This window comes from Myotis myotis, unplaced genomic scaffold, assembly GCF_014108235.1.
Source record: "Myotis myotis isolate mMyoMyo1 unplaced genomic scaffold, mMyoMyo1.p scaffold_m19_p_2, whole genome shotgun sequence".
Lineage (NCBI taxonomy): Eukaryota > Metazoa > Chordata > Mammalia > Chiroptera > Vespertilionidae > Myotis > Myotis myotis.
Window position 1 is genome coordinate 8,180,358 of NW_023416324.1, and position 14,259 is coordinate 8,194,616.

General features: G+C 42.3%; 1 protein-coding gene and 1 pseudogene across 5 annotated transcripts in view; both read right to left on the minus strand.

Moving 5' to 3' along the window:
- FBXO42 (F-box protein 42) overlaps positions 1 to 14,259 on the minus strand; it is an 88,342-nt gene that overhangs the window by 29,155 nt on the left and 44,928 nt on the right. The window lies entirely within an intron of this gene.
- LOC118675458 lies at positions 7,925 to 8,648 on the minus strand (annotated as a pseudogene).

Below are 14,259 nucleotides of genomic sequence, written 5' to 3' on the forward strand. Positions count from 1 at the left end.
TACCTATAACAGCACTGGGCATAAACACTCAATAAATAAAGGCATGAAAATGAATAAACAAAGCAATGAATGCAGTCACTTTTTAAGCTTTGAGAACTGGAAGATAACTTATAACCACTCTCCACTCCTTGTCTAGTACTTCATTTTCTACATCCCTCTCCATCTGAATACTATATTGTATATAATCTTAATAAAAATTATGAAAGGTTGGTATTATCATCTCTACCCTAAAGGTGACGCAAATGAGATGTTAAATAATCTAAAGTTACCCAGTTACTAAGCAACAGAGATCTGGATGCAAACCTGTGGTTGCCTGGCACAAAAATCATGCTCGTAATGGTATTACTAACTAGCCTCCTTCCCTCTCACAACATATTCCTCCCATCACTTTAGGCCATGAGGTTCTTAAATAATGAATAGTACCTTTAATTATTAGCCAAATAGTCTTTCCTCCCCAAATCTCAGATCTTCCTAGTAGAGCAGGACTAAGTGAATGGAGAAATCTCTGGGATACTTACATCTAAAATATTTCTTCAGGTTAAGTAAGTCTTAAGTAAGAAATGAGTGCTTATGGCCACAAACAAACTTATATAACCCAAGTACCCATCAATAGGAGAATGGTGTAAAAATAAAGTGGTATATTCACATTGTGGAACACTCATAGCATTTAACTACTGATAGATGAATCTCAAAAAAAAAAAAGATGAATCTCAAAAAAGAAAGTTTGAAGTCAGAATAGTGGTTACATCTGTGGAGAGTGGTATTAGCAGCAGAGGGGGCATGAGAGAACTTTTTGAAGTGATAAAAGTATTTTGTATCTTGATCTAGGTCAGGGTTGGGGAACCTTTTTTCTGCCAAGGGTTATTTGGATATTTATAATATCATTTGTGGGCCATACAAAATTATCAACTTAAAAATTAGCCTGCTATATTTGGTCAACCACTTAGTTAACTCACCCCTGATGCCTTGGCAGGGCCAGATAGACCAAACGACTTCTTGGGCCCACAGATCAGGTGCTCCCCACCTGATCTACGTGATGATCACATGGCTGTATACATATGCAAAAAGTCTTTGAGTTGTACACCTAAAATTTGTTCATTTTACTATATGTAAATTATGTCTTAATAAAGTATTATTAAGAAGAAAAGAATGGCTAGTTCAAAGCTGGTAGAGTGAATTATAAACCCTGTTTACACTGTTGTCACATGCCATCACCTACTACTTTCACCAGTAAACAGAAACAGCAGCAACCCATTGTCAGAATTAAAATTCATTATGTGAGGTCTTCAGAAACACATTACTCACTTAAAATGCACCTACCCTATAACTCATAGATGTAACTCAAACAGTTAGCAACATTTCAAGATTGGGCTATGGGATTTCAGAAAGCTTACTAAAATGGGAGAGAAGGCAAAAAAGAACACAGTGTAAAAGCCAACACATCCAATATAAAATCTATAACCCATAATCACTTCCAGAGAAAACTATGAAAAAGAAGAAATTATCAAGGCACTGCTTTTTTGAAAAGTATAATTAATTAAAGCATTGTTAAGCGTTCATCTCCCAAAGAAGAAATGAAAGGTAGCTACTGAGATTTGAAAAGACAAAGAAGCCTCCCAGAATTCAAGTTAATATTTTTAAGTTAATAAATGACCAATCACAATTCTCACCCACCTAGAAAAAACACCCTGTAGATTCCTTACAAAATCTCTTTTTTTTTCTTCTTTTTTTTTTAATATATTTTATTGATTTCTTACAGAGAGGAAGGGAGAGAGATAGAGAGTTAGAAACATCGATGAGGGAGAAACATCGATCAGCTGCCTCCCGCACATCTCCCACTGGGGATGTGCCCGCAACCCAGGCACATGCCCTTGACCGGAATCGAACCTGGGACCCTTCAGTCCGCAGGCCGACGCTCTATCCACTGAGCCAAACCGGTTTCGGCTACAAAATCTCTTCAAATTCACAAGAGCTAGAAAACTTGAGCAATGGGCCTGATCCTGATTATATAGAGAATAAAGATCAATGTGCTCTAGGCCTGAGGATACATGGCACTGCTGAGTATCCTGGAAACCAACAGTCATTCATGGGGAAGAAGTTAGAAATGACTTCTAACTTCTTTTGCGTTCTCCCAATTCAGATTAGATTTCTACAATTTCATTCAAACATAAAATAAAGTTAATATATCTGTGCATTGGGGATATACAGGGATAGGGCATCAAGCAAAATGAAGTTCATTGTAGTCATAAAACACAAAGTGCTGTGGTGCGATTATGTGGATATCTGAGAATAAACAGAGGCACTACATAGTCTGAGAGCAACCAAAAATTGCTTGAGATGGTAGGCAGACAGGATCACAATGTAAGATATGAAAGCTCAGAATTCTAAGGACAATCACTGCCTATTCTCAGCGACATTCTGGATTTCTGTCTCAAATAAGAAAAGTTTTAAAGGGTTTTAAGAAAGGAGAAAAAAGGCTCATGAGTTGGACCAAATGAATAAAAGTTAAAGGATGCTGGATTTTCAACATGGAGAGATAAAGCTAAGGTCAGATTTTAGTATATTTTGGTAATCAATACATTTGATAATCAAGAAAAGATCTGTAAGGTAGAATTAATTGGCTTTCACATTCACAAAAATATTAAAACAGTGAGCTCAATGATCTGCTTTTAGAACAGAGAATAGAAACTTGCAGTGTATTTGAAAGGCAAGTATATCCTCTGGTTACATGGTTCAGTATTTACCAGTTGATAAGCATCTACTTCTCACGCATCTACAGAGACCTGGCATTCTCATAACACATCTGCGTATAATGGTAATTTTAAAAAATGTATAAAGTGCTTTAATGTAAAACAGAATCTAGACAGCCAGTTGGCCTGGAGGTCAAATCCTCCTAGTATTAACTACAACAATCAAGGCTTAACTACAACAAGACTGTGCACAAAGACCACTAGGAGGTGCACCAAGAAAGCATAAAAAATGCGGAGACAAAGAAACAGGACAAAACTGTCAATGGAGGATATTGAGTTCAGAACCACACTTTTAAGGTCTCTCCAGAACTGTCTAGAAGCCGCCGATAAAGTTATTGAGATCCTCAAGAAATCTAATGAGACCCTCGATGTTGTGATAAAGAACCAACTAGAAATTAAGCATACACGGACTGAAATAAAGAATATTATACAGACTCCCAATAGCAGACCAGAGGAGCGCAAGAATCAAGTCAAAGATTTGAAATGCGAAGAAGCAAAAAACACCCAACCAGAAAAGCAAAATGAAAAAAGAATCTGAAAATACGAAGATAGTGTAAGGAGCCTCTGGGACAGCTTTAAGCGTACCAACATCAGAATTATAGGGGTGCCAGAAGATGAGAGAGACCAAGATATTGAAAACCTATTTGAAGAAATAATGACAGAAAACTTCCCCTACCTGGTGAAAGAAATAGACTTACAAGTCCAAGAAGCGCAGAGAACCCTAAACAAAAGGAATCCAAAGAGGACCACACCAAGACACATCATAATTAAAATGCCAAGAGCAAAAGACAAAGAGAGAATCTTAAAAGCAGCAAGAGAAAGAAAGTCAGTTACCTACAAGGGAATACCCATACGACTGTCAGCTGGTTTCTCAACAGAAACTTTGCAGGCCAGAAGGGAGTGGCAAGAAATATTCAAAGTGATGAATGCCAAGAACCTACAACCAAGATTACTTTATCCAGCAAAGCTATCATTCAGAACTGAAGGTCAGATAAAGAGCTTCACAGATAAGGAAAAGCTAAAGGAGTTCATCACCACCAAACCAGTATTATATGAAATGCTGAAAGGTATCCTTTAAGAAGAGGAAGAAGAAGAAAAAGGTAAAGATACTAATTATGAACAACAAATATGCATCTATCAACAAGTGAATCTAAGAATCAAGTGAATAAATAATCTGATGAACAGAATGAACTGGTGATTATAATAGAATCAGGGACATAGAAAGGGAATGGACTCACTATTCTTGGTGGGGAAAGGGGTGTGGGAGATGCGGGAAGAGACTGGACAAAAATTGTGCACCTAGGGATGAGGACAGTGGGGGGGGGGGGGGGATAAGGGCAGAGGGTGGGGTGGGAACTGGGTGGAGGGGAGCTATGGGGGGAAAAAAAGAGGAACAAATGTCATAATCTGAACAATAAAGATTTACTAAAAAAAAAAAAAAAAAAAGAATTGACCAAAATAAATAAATAAATAAATAAATAGGAAGATAGGTGCTAAAAAAAAAAAACAAAAACAAAAACAAAATAGAATCTAATGATTACGGGTATACTAATACATTCTAAAAAATTCCGCATGCAGCTATTTCAATGACAGCATTGACACCTGGGACCTAAGCCAAGGGAAGAACTAGGTGATCTTTCCCAGAACAGACTCTCCTGTGGGCTGTTTTGGGTATACCTGGTGCCAGGTACCAGTTGCAGACTCGTTTGTTTGTTTTGACATTTCCTGATGCCATAACCCAAGGCTCAAGGAGGGCAGTAGAGAACCGAAGACTAAGCTTTTTCATTAGACACAGAACAGAAAGCTTCATCCATAGATCCAAGAGCCCTACGTGAATAATTTTTAAGGTATCATTTACATAGTCAGAAAAACAATGATACTGTGGGCAGTTATCTCTGGACAGTTCTAGCACTTTCCAGCTGCTAAGGATGACCTGGCTTTCCTACAGACATCCAATATAACCAATACTTTTTCCTGTCCCTAACTCCAAAAGTAAACTAGCTTTGCTGAAGGATTACTCAGTGATTTTGGAAGATGTGATTATTCTTTTAGGGAACAGTCTTAAAGGAACAAAATTATTTCCATCAGAGCTTCTTATTCTGTATAGCTAGAAAGATCTTGATTGTGTTAGGTCATAATAACAGAGATATGTTGTCTGCTCTGGCCTATGTGGCTCAGTTGGTTGAGTGCTGTCCTATGCACTGAAAGGTCACCGGTTGGATTCCTGGTTGGGACACATGCCCAGGTTTGGGGCTGGATCCCTGGTCGGGGTGTGTGTGGAGGCAGCCGATCGATGTTTCCACCTCACATCGATATTTCTCTCTTTTTTCTCCCTCTCCCTTCTTCTCTCTCTGAAATCAATAAAAAACATATTGAAAAATAAAAGATATGTTGTCTTCAACATCCTGCTCCCCACCAAAAAATTTGAAGAGGCAAGCCATATTGATGTTTAAAAATTCTCTAAGCTGTGAAAAGGTTACTTCAGATGACATACTTTCTGCTCATTATCCTTTCCTGACTCTGATGGTAGACATACTGGCCGGAGAGCTTAGCTGTTCCCCCCAAATTCAATGGAATATAAAGGAACAAGGGCAACTACAAACAAAGAAAAGGAAATTACAGGAAAAGAAAGAAAAATGCACGACAGAAAAGAATTTTAAACGAAGGAAGGGGAGTAATTTTACAGTGGAGAAATCTAATAAACACTCTCTCAGGTGATCAAAGTTGACAATAGGGATAAGTCGTATGGACAGTGTGTACCCTTGATATGATGTGACGAGAAGGGCACTTTACCTCCATGGACTTCCTCCCCAAAACTTGTAATTCCAGTCTAACCACAAGAAAAACATCAGGCAAACCCAAACCCAATGACAGTCCAAAATATATCTGACAGTACTCCTTGAAACTACCAAGGTCATCAAACAAGGAAGTCTGAACTACTGTCACAGCCAAGAGAAAAATTAAGGAGACACGAAGACTACATGTAATATATCCTGGAAGGGATCTTGGGACAGAAAACGGACATATTTTTTTTTAAAAAAGGAAATCTGAATAAAGTATGAACTTTAATTGATAATAATGCATCAATATTGGTTCATTAACTGTTACAAATGCAATATTAAGACTAGATGTTAACAATAGGGAAAACTGGAGGTGGGGTAGATGGGAACTCTCTGTTCTATTCTAAAATTAGAAAGTTTATTTAAAAAAATAGAGAAATATGAAATAAATTATAGAAAAGATTAAACTACTCACAGCATGGCATAGTAGAAAATACAAGACTTTAGAGACAAAATCTTGGGTTTCAATCACTGCTCCATTATCTATTGGTTGTATGATCTTTAGTAAATTACTAGGTGATTCTCCGAGCTTTTGTTTCCTCATCTGTAAAATGGATATAATAGTAGTGCCAACCTAAATGGGTTGGTTTGAAGGTTAGAGAGTATGTACGCAGAATCTGGGGTAACCAACACCCTACCCTCAAAGCCAGCCGTGGGCAAACTACGGCCCGTTTGAAATGAATAAAACTAAAAAAAAAAAAAAAAAAAAAAAAGACCGTACCCTTTTATGTAATGATGTTTACTTTGAATTTATACTAGTTCACACAAACACTCCATCCATGCTTTTGTTCCGGCCCTCCGGTCCAGTTTAAGAACCCATTGTGGCCCTCGAGTCAAAAAGTTTGCCCACCCCTGCTAAGCCCTCTCCATAAGCATTTCCTCTGACAGCAGACCACTACTGACTGACTAGGGTAAAAGCAGCAGCTAAGATTGCAAGGAGCAGCCATCCTTCTTCCTTAACAATTGTTTGGCACGTTATACACCTACCTAATAGACTGTGATAACAGAGTGAAGTCACAGATTGCAAATAAGAAAGCAAGATGTCTTAGGGATCCAGGATTTCCAAATTTAGCTAGGTTTAGAATCAACTGGGACATTTTATCTCTCTCTTTTTTTAGAGAGAGTGAGAGGGAAGAGAGGGAGAGAGAGAGATATCATTGAGAGAGAGACACGTCGATTGGTTGCCTCCCTCACACACCAGACCAGGCCAGGGATCAAACCTGCAACAGGTATGTGCCCTTGACTGGGAATTGAACCCAAGACACTTCAGTTGGTGGGTGTGTGTGTGTGTGTGTGTGTGTGTGCACTCTAACCACTGAGCACCACAAGCCAGGGCAATTTTCTCTTTTTCTTAAAAATACAGATCCATTACCCTATCCCCAATCCCTTGAGATTATGTGAGTGAGTCTGCTGTGAGGCCAAGGAATCTATAGAGTGGGCAAAAATAGGTTTATAGTTGTGAGTATGCAAAACACAGTTTATTCTTATATTATTATTTGTTAATTACTGTATAACTAGAGGCCCAGTGCATGAAATTTATGCGGGGGGGGGGGGGTGTGGCGCCCTCGGCCCAGCCTGCACCCTCTTCAATCCAGGACCCCTTAGGGGATGCCCGACTGCCGGTTTAGGCCCGACCTGTGGGATTGGGCCTAAACCAGCAGTCGGAAATCCCTCTCACAATCCTGGACTACTGGCTCCTAATCGCTCACCTCCCTGCCTGCCTGATCGCCCCTAACTGCCCCCCACTGCCGGCCAGGTTGCCCCCAACTGCCCCCTCCCTGCCACCCTGGTTGCTCCTAACTGCCCCCACCCCCTGCTGGCCTAGTCACCCCTCACTGCCCCCCCTGCCAGCCTAATCGCCCCCAACTGACCCCTGCCAGCCTGGTCACCCCCAACTGCAACCCCTCTACCAGCTTGGTCACCCCTAACTGCCCCCCCCACCTGGTCGCCTCTTACTGCCCCCCCTGCCAGCCTGGTTGCCCCCAACTGCCCCCCTCTGCTGACCTGGTTTCCCCTAATTGCCGCCCCCCCCCCCCCCCCGCCAGCCTGGTTGCCCTCAACTGCCCTCCCTGCTGGCCTGGTCGCCCCATGCAGCCTGCTGTTCAGACATTTGGTCGTCCCTCACTAACCCCCCTACCCGCCTGATCACCACACACAGCCTGCTTGTTCAGTCATTTGGTCGTCCCTCACTAACCTCCCTGCTGGCCTGGTCATAGGCAGCCATCTTGTGAGGGCATGAGGGTCAATATGCATATTACCTCTTTATTATATACGATTTTCCATATAAACAACTGTAAACTTACTTTTGCCTCACCCTGTATATATATATTTTTTAATTTAAATGCATTTTATTTTTAGACAACCTACATGACATGTTTTTTTCTTAAAAACAATGCCTCCGCTCCAAATGAATCAAGGTCAAAATAAATGAAGAGCTCAAGATAACATCAGTCCCATTTGTCCTAGTCTTGGTGTGTGGATGAAAAGCAGCAGCCAGTTACCATGAGAGGTGATGGAGCCAAACTGCCCAATTTGTTAACATTTTTCCATTTCTAAACCATCCTTAAAGAAAATCATATATAGGGTCACACCATCCTCACGGCAGTCCAGCAGAGCAACCATGCTGTCTGGATTCATGTTTTCACCAATAAAGAACTGGTAGTTTTTGAAATTGGCAAGGATATGCTTGATTTGTTCTGCAGCCTCTGTCATAAAAGGCTTTACTCTTTCTGGTCTCTGTTCTTCAACCTTCCCTTTGATTGATTTCATGTAATCTTTGGTGTACTTCTTGTCGGCTTTTGTGAAGCTGGTTTTCTGCAAGTGATGGTTCATGACAATGTCAACACCAGTGATTACTGTGCTTTCAGTACCTTCGCCCTCAGGGCCTTCAGAGGAGGCATTTCCACCATTAAGCCAGTCATCAATGTTACCCTCTGTCCCACTGACCATTTTCCCTCTACCTCCAGGCACAGCCCGTCCACGATCTCACGGGTCTTGTAGATATCGGATAACATCTCATCATGGCTGATGAGGTCCCGGTAGATGATCATGATGGCGGCTGGAAGGAGATGGAAGCGCTGCCTTAGCAGGAGCGCTCGGTGCAAGCGTGGTGCAGCCGGAGCGGCGCTGGGGGGGAGTGGGGAGCGGGCGGAAAAGTTCACTCTGTATATTTTAAGTAAGCTTCCCAGTGATTTGTAGAAAAGTGAACTGCTATATGGTTTTTAGACCAGTGGTCTTGTCTCTTCCTCTTTTTACAGAGAAGGAAATCGAGACCCAGAAAGTGAAGAAGTGATTAGGTTGAGAGGCAAGTAGCTCGGGAGTGGCAAGGCCAAGATTGGGACAAGCATCTAATTTGTATATCTCTGTCCTTGAGGGTGTTTGTAAAGGGCCTGAACCACAAGCCATCACTTGGAATTGCATGTGTGACTAAAAGAGAAGAAACTCGAAAGAAAAAAATAAATCCTTCAGAAAGATGATTCTATGGGGAGAATGTGGTGGGAAAATCAACTGAGCTCCAGGACTAGTTAACTGAGATGACAGGCTGAGCTTTAAATCTTTACCTACCATTTATAGACTCTCCCAATGTTAACAGACTCTCCTAACTGAAATGGGTGTGGGCTAATATTTAAGACGTTTTGAAATCAGACCACCACTCTAATTCCAAGTGTAAGAACTTCTACTTGAAAACTTTACCTTGAAGCGGGGGGGGGGGGGGGGGGGGGGGGGGGGGGGTAGAGGGTAACGTGGGGACAAGGACACATATGTAATATCTTAATCAATAAAAAATATATTTAAAAAAAATAAAGAGAGAAAAAAAAAAAAGAAAACTTTACCTTGATTTAAAGCTACCAAAAAAGGCTGTGACTTACGATATTACATATTAAACAGATGCCAAAATTAGCCTCAGTTTGAATAAAGGGCATTTTAGAAACAGTGGTTTAAACATTAGTCTTTTGAAATACCTATCCCAAGAACTACTCACTTGATCTGGGAATTGACCACAGACTGAGTCAAACTAACTGATTAAGAATTAAGGTGTTACCTTAGGATAATACCAGAAGGGGAAATACTCAACTTCCTAGAACCACCTGGCAAAGACTACAATGTACACAATTGTACATTCATAAGCACTGGCCAGGATTTCCAACGGCTTCTGTTCTGTCCCACCCTTTTTTTCTTTTTTTTTTGAGTGATAAAGCAATCAGTAGAGAACTGCCACCAGCTCCCACATTTAGCCATTCACCAGCATACAGTAATCATATATTCCTTTCCTGTTCCTTTGGATAAACAGTAAATGTTCCCATTTATGGCCAACCTCTCCACTTATATAGTAGATTCTGCCCTGCTCACTACTCAAGGACACCACTCTAACAATTCTTCCTTTCAATCCAAATCATTCCCAATAGCATATAAACAAGCCATATAACCTGCCATCTTAAAAAACACACAAAAAAACCCTGTTAATCCATCTCTACTTAGCATCTCATTTCTCAGCTCTCCTTTATAGCAAAATTCTTCAAAAAAAATTAATGTACTGCTTATACTACTGTCTTCAACTCCTCTCTTCCCATTCTTATAAAAAAAATAGTTTGTTGATTTTTAGAGAGAGAGGAAGGGGAAGGGAGAGAGATAAAAATTGATGTGAGAGCACAACATCAATTGGCTGCCTCCTGCATGCCCCCTACCATGGACTGAGCCTGCAACCTGGGTATGTGCCCTTGATCAGGAATTAAACTGGCAACCTCCTGGACAATGCCCAACCAACTAAGCCACACCAGCCAGGGCTCTTCCCATTCTTTTATAACCATTCCAAATAGACTTTCTTTCTTACCACTCATTGAAAACACTCTATTAGCCCTATCTGGTTTGGCTCAGTGGATGGAGCGGCAGCCTGCGGACTAAAGAGTCCCAGGTTCAATTCCGGCCAAGGGCACATGCCTGGGTTACAGGCTCAATCCCCCCCAATAGAGGGCGTGCAGGAGGCAGCCAATCAATGATTCTCTCTCATCATTGATGTTTCTATCTCTCTATCCCTCTCCCTTCCTCTCTGAAAATAAAAATATTTTTAAAAAATACTCTTAAATTCAAGGTCAATTCTCGGTCCTCATATGACTTGACATGGTTGATTATTTCCTCCTCTCCAGAAAACACTTTCAAGTATGGTGGCTTCCAAGATGCCACATTCTCCTGGTTTTCTCCTACCTCTCTGGTGCTCCTCTTCTAGTCTTCTGCTATTTCCTCCCCGATCTCCAAATGCTGGAGTCTCCCAGACTTAACCTCCTCTTCTTCACTCACTCTCTTGGTAATCTCATCCAGTCTCATGGCTTTAAATCCATCTGACACTAATGAATCCCTCTTGGCTCTCTAGGCAAATGTCTCTAACCTGCACCTCTCCCTGGAACTCCAGACACATAATGTGCATTTCAACATTAATATATTTCAAACTGAACTTTTTCTCTCTCCTGTACTTTGACAACCTTGACCACCCACAGTCTTACCTATTTCAGTTAATGGAAACTCCATTCAAATGCCCAGACAAAAATCCTTAGAGCAAGCCTTTTAAAAAAAAGATCATTTAAAACTAGAGGCCCAGTGCACAAAAATTCATGCACTGGTGGGGGGGGTGTCCCTCAGCCCGGCCTGCCCCCTCTCACAGTCTGGGAGCCCCCAGGGAAAGTCCAGCTGCAGTCTGGCCTCCCTCTGAGGGAGGCGACTGGGCCGATCAGGGGAAGGCACCACCCCCATCACCCCGCTGCTGCTGCCACTGCCAACCCTTGGCCCTCACTTCTTAGCACTGGCCCTGCCCCCCGCCCACTGGTGGCTGGGGGGTGATCTGAGGCCAGGCCAGCTGGGGTAGGGGCTGTGGGAGGTTGAGGCACAGCACCCCATCCAGCCTCTGTGGAGGCGTGGTGCCAGGACTAGGCCCATGCTGCTGCCTCTGTGGCTGTTTCTGCGGAAGGGGCAGCACTGGGACCGGGATCTCACAGCCCCTTCTCCTGCTGCTTCTGCAGAAGGGACTGCAGTGCTGGACTGACCCGCACCACCAGCCCTTGGCCTTGCAGGTACTGTGGCTTTGTCCGGAAGGACGTCCAGAAGACGTCCCATCTATCCGGTCTAATTAGCATATTACCCTTTTATTAGTATAGATTGATTTTTTTTTTTTTTAGAGCGAGAGAGAGACATCAATTGGTTGTCTCCTGCATGCCCCCTATCAGGGATTGAGCCTGAAACCTGGGCATGTGCCCTGACCAGGAAATGAACCAGCATCCTTTCAGGATGTCCAGTGCACAGGACCCTGCCCAACCAACTGAGCCACACCAGCTAGAATCTCAGAGCCATCCTTGACTCCTATCTTTCTCTCTTTTTTAAAAATATATTTTTGTTGATTTCAGTGAGGAAGGGAGAAGGAGAGAGAGGTGAGAGAGAATCACTAATTGGCTGCCTCCTGCACGTTCCCTACTGGGGATCGAGCCCGCAACCCAGGCATGTGCTCTTGACCTGAATTGAACCTGGGACCTGTCCATCTGCAGACAAGGCTCTATCCACTGAGCCAAACTGGCTAGGGCATCTCCTCTCTTTCTCTTTCTCACTCCACATCCAAACCGTGGGCAAATCCCATTGGTTCTAGCCAATCTATCCAGTTTTTATCTTTTTGTTAACATACCAGTTCAAGTCTCCATCATTTCTCATTTCTCACCTAGATTACTGATGCCACCTCTTAACTCATCTCCTCATTTCCACACTTGCCCCCTTACACAGTCTTCTCAGAAACCCAAATGACCAGCCATTTCACTCTGGCCTTTACAATGACCAGAAAGGCTTACATGAATGCATCCCTCTCCTTCATTATTTGTCAAACCTCCTCTCCAAGTATATTCCCCTTTGTTCACACTGTTGCAGTCACACTGGATTTCTCATGATCCCTTGACTATCCCAAGCACACTACCATACCTGGATCTTTGCACTGGTTATTCTGTCTGGAATGTTCTTTCCTTAGATATCCACATGGTTCACTTCTTGAACCCAGCAAGTCTTTGTTTTAACATCACCTTCTCGATGAGGTCTACCCTGATCACCCTAGATATAACCACCCCCCCAGTCTAGAGCCCTCCTTACCATGCTCTAGTTTTGATTCAATAGCATTAATCATCTTCTATTACATACTTGTCTTTTTTTGGGGGGGAGAGGGCGATTGGTTTATTCTGCTTAATCTGATACAAGAATCATGGCTAAAATGGTCTTAAATAGTCTTTTTTTTTTTAATATATTTTATTGATTTTTTACAGAGAGGAAGGGAGAGAGATAGAGAGTTAGAAACATCGATGAGAGAGAAACATGAATCAGCTGCCTCCTGCACACCTCTTAGTGGGGATGTGCCCGCAACCAAGGTACATGCCCTTGACCGGAATCGAACCTGGGACCTTTCAGTCCGCAGGCCGATGCTCTATCCACTGAGCCAAACCGGTTACGGCTTAAATAGTCTTGAGTGGCTTATCATTCATGGGCAAAAATGTATAGACAGAGAGTGGAAGGGAGAGGAGGAGTGAGATAATCCAATTAGCGCTAATGCCAGCAGTGGTCCAACTGGAAGTGTGTGATAAGGGCACACTCACCATCAGTTACATGTCCTGCATATGTGTGCCCTCTCTTCCAGGAGGGACAGCGTTAGAGCTCGTGATGATTTATTTGCAAGTGGTAGGAGGAGGCTTTACAGAGCAGAGACAGTATGCCCTGCCCCCTCAATGATAAATGGAGTTAATGAGACAGATCTTCAGGCCTGCCTGTGGCCCAGGTTCCAGTTATCTTCGAGGCAAAAGGGAAGGCGCTGGTATGCAAACACGCACATGCACACAGAAGCATGCATAGCTGCACCTGCGCACCCATACACACACTATATTTGTCATTTTTTATATCTGTGTTCTCTCATTTAAATTTAATCTCCATTAGAAGTGGACTTTTGTCTGTTTTATTAAGTCATGTATCCCTGGCATCTAAAACAATACCAGGCACAGAGTAGGCAATCCATAATTATTTGCTTTATGAACAAATGAAGGATGAGAGAAGAATTAACTGAACAAAGGAACGAGTATGCTGTCATTTAAGGGAAGTCAAGCCCTGTTTTAAATGTCAAACTCTCAAAACAACTAATGACTTGATACCACCACTTAAATTTTGAAATGTTTTAAAATGAAACTTCTTCCAAATATTTATTCTCCACATCAGCAAATACTAACTACTTAGCTGCATAAACCTGAAATATAAGTCAGCCTGTATGACCCTCTCATCCTCCCATATCCAATCTATACAGAAGCCCCATTAATTTTAACATAAAAGTTCAGCTCAATTTCATCCACTTCTATCTCCTCTACTAGGACTCTAGTCCAAGCCATCACAGTCCTCACCTGTACTATTCTGATAGCCTATCTGTTCTCTTTTATTTTCTTGCCTACTTCAATTTACTTCCTTCATAGAAGCAAAAGTGTTCTTTAAAATGCAAATCCTATATAATAAAAGCCTAATGTGCAAACCGACTGAACAGTGGAATGACCAGTCGCTATGACTCATACTGACCCCCAGGGGGCAGATGCTCAACACAGGAGCTGCCCCCAGCCTGCAAGCCCCAGGCCAGCCAAGGTGGGTGCCAGCGGAGGCCCCCAATCGCCCCACCA